Below are 3,615 nucleotides of genomic sequence, written 5' to 3'. Positions count from 1 at the left end.
AAAGGCAAATTGTGCAAAGGGAAATTAAGAGGCACAGGGTGCCCTTAAAATTTCTATCACCGGTCACTTTTTCTAAACGTTCTTTATCGCCGCGAAACCATATGTGCGGCGAATTCATTTATGAAAATGGATGTTAAAACGGACGCGAACTCCTCATCTCAACCTTTCAGACCTCACTCGCCGACTTTAACGAGTTGTCGCTTCTTATACATTTACGTTATTTGTCGCCGCGAAACCATATGTGCGGCGAATTCATTTACGAAAATGGATGTTAAAACGGACGCGAACTCCTCATCTCAACCTTTCAGACCTCACTCGCCGACTTTAACGAGTTGTCGCTTCTTATACATTTACGTTCTTTGATCAAACCAACCATGCTACCAACGGAGAATGAAGCTACCAGTTTTGGTCCACTTGGACCAAAACGGCAACGCTGATCGCGATAGTGGCTCCAATTCATCGATAGAGTTGTCAAATTGGAACTATCGATACTAACGTTAGTGCCTAGTGTTCGTCCGATACCACCATGTACTCGATACCAGGACGCATTTTTAAAACATCGAAGGAGGTATCGATGCTACTCAAAGTATCGTTAGAAAATACTCGATTCTACTTGTACTCAGAAGTACTCGGACAAAATATTTCAAAACAGTTTTGCAATCTTTTTTAAATAAATAAAACCATCTTTTATGTGTTACAAAGATATAATTTAATGAAATAATAAAATTATAGTTTAAAAAACTAAGACCTCGCTATTATAACTTCAATTCCTACTATATGTAACTTGAGAATAGAAATCGCTGCATCTTTTAGGCGCATCAATATTATATAGTTAAGAGAGGAGTTAAAAAGGCTTTTTAACATGAAAATATATGCTTATTTTTAATATATACATACATATAGGTAAATACATATTCTCGCAACTTTTATATGTTAGTTACAAAGATATAATTTAATTTAGAAGTGGCAAATTTAATTCAGAAATGGCTTTTTTAATTATGAAAATATATGCTTATTTTTAAAATAAATATGTATATACGTATTTTTCTTGCGTAACGCAGGCTATGGTTGTATGAAATACCATGAAGCTTCCGCACATGTGATACGTGTCAAACCCCATATATGCAACTTGTGGCAACTTTACTAATTTGACTATAGTTGCAGAAATTTTTCGACCGAGTAAATACTTGCACAAGGTCCTCGATACCCACCAAGTACTTGGTCACATGTATCGAAGTACAAAAAATACTCGGTACTTGGTAGAGGTACTCGAGTGTTTACTCATATGTACTCGTATCGGAACATCGCTATTAGTGCCCTCGATAGTTTTACAGCTCTAGCACAGTATACTGTGGCTCTAGTTCTAAATTAAACGAGGAAATGAGGATTATGCCTACATGTGTAAACGGTCGCACGATTTTCAGAAAATGCCTGGGTTTTTTATTGTACAAAATAAAAAATTGCTAAAGAAAAAATCCTAGCCCTGTATGAAACCAACGCAATTGCCAGTTGCTAAATTTACACAAAATTTGTTAACGCCAAAAGACGGCAATTTTTCAACAAACAACAAAAAGAAATCTATTTATATTACGAGTATCTATTAATTATACTGCGGTTAAAGTGTGTATATTTTGACGGGCTTAACTTGCTTATGAGTAGAGTGTCAAGTGCAATTTTGAGTCGTGCGGATTCTATGTTTATCAGAAATAATTAAAATAATCTTATGTTTTCACTGTGCAACTTTCGGCGTGTTATTTCGCGCCTTGGAGCACTTCCTAAATATTTGCAATGTACATGGATTGGTAGCAAATCAAAAAGTGCTCGAAGGATTCGAGGGTATCAACGGCAATTGGAAATGCCCTGCTTGTTCCCTGCAATCCAACATGCACTCTTACAGAAGCTGCTAACCGTTCGCCTATGTAGTACTGCCACCTATGCAACATCTCATAGCTTTAACTCAACATCGCCTCGTGATGCCTATAACGTTACTAGACCTCAACTGCGATTGGGTTATAAGCCAAAAACTGTCAGTGACTTTGCAGAGCTATATAGATTGACGAAGGAAAAATTTAAATGTAAATATATACATATATATATTTCTTTTATTCTCTAGTTTAGAGGACAACTGCTAAAAAGGAAATGTTTAGCTATTTATACAACGATTTAGAGGTGGGTGGCGGAGGGGAGGGGGCGTGGCCCCCAAACCCCCCTAAACGAAAGAGGATGGACGCCGCTTTATGACAAGTCACCGCTAACAGACCACCGCTACAACAACAACAACAGGGGAGCTGTTTGAAATAGGGGAGAAGTAACATATGACAAATTTTGAATAAAAAGTGTAAGAAAAGTAATTTTAGGAAAAATTAAGTATAAAAAAATAAGAAAAATTAAAAAAAAAAATTATAATTTAAAAAATGGGTAATAACCGTATTTAAAAAGTTGTTTAGCTTTTAGACACCTTTCTGCGTAGGCGGAATTCGGCCGCGCTTTAGGATTATAAGCCTTACCAAATAGAATTCTCCTTTTGGTGTGCCCCAACTGGGGCTACCGCCCCAGTGATTTAGCCTTGGGAAAGGATGAGGTAACTAGAATTCCCTTTCCGTGTGGTAAATCTGGGGCTGCCACCCCAGTGATGTCTATGTTTGACAGTTCAGCTCCGCCATTTAATTTGCATATACGATCACAGGCGCACCGGTGATTTTCATAGCAATTTTAATTGATAAATTGCGACGAATAAGTTTCAACTAAAGGAATAAAACAACCAACAACTAATAGAGCAATGTGTAAAGTAAATACAAACATAAAAATGAAGATATTAAGTGGCTGCTTTAAGGGCAGAATAAGAGTAATCCGTGTACGTATATTTCGGAAATTTCCAACAAATACCATATTTCCAACCGAGATTATTGTTAAATTGGGTGGGCTTTAGATTGGTAACCCCCGAGTACAGCATTAAGGAAAATATGGGAGGTAGAGGGGGTTGTTGTTGTTGTTGTAGTAGCCGCTACATAGAGGGTGTCTAATAGTTCACTGTACGAAGTTTCACAGCGCGCAACCTTATAGTTTTTAAGGAATTTGTTGTTAAAGTTTGTAATTTTAACCAACTTGTATGGCACTATTTTACAATGTACACTTTCCACTAAATTTGCACGTTATTTACATTCAATATGTATGCAGTTAGAGTGTGTACGATCAAACAAATAAATACTTTTAGTATATTACAGCTTTTTATGAAACATTGATTGTTGTTTAATTATTATGAGAGTATTTGCAGAATATTTGCAAATGGCAGCAGGACTGTGTTGCCACATCTAAAAAAAAACCAAGGGTGGAAAGTAAGACCAAAAAAAAAATACGATTAAAAGAAAAATACGATCAGGTTCTTTTGTTCAGATAAAAATAAATAGTAGGGGGATTGCGGTTATATTCCCCCCTAAAATACTGAAACACATTTTTAAGTCTTGTATTTATATTTTATTGCGTCAATAATTTGGACTAAAGGGTCCTCATGCTTACGAGCAATTGTTTTGCGTCACAGATATTCTATAATTTTTATCTATTTTACTTATAATTTTATATTTTATTATATACAAGGCATTTTTATAAAACACCTAG

This window comes from Rhagoletis pomonella, unplaced genomic scaffold (assembly GCF_013731165.1).
Source record: "Rhagoletis pomonella isolate Grant_MI unplaced genomic scaffold, Rhpom_1.0 Rhpom_scaffold_00009, whole genome shotgun sequence".
Classification (NCBI taxonomy): Eukaryota; Metazoa; Arthropoda; class Insecta; order Diptera; family Tephritidae; genus Rhagoletis; species Rhagoletis pomonella.
Note: the sequence above shows the minus strand (reverse complement) of the source record.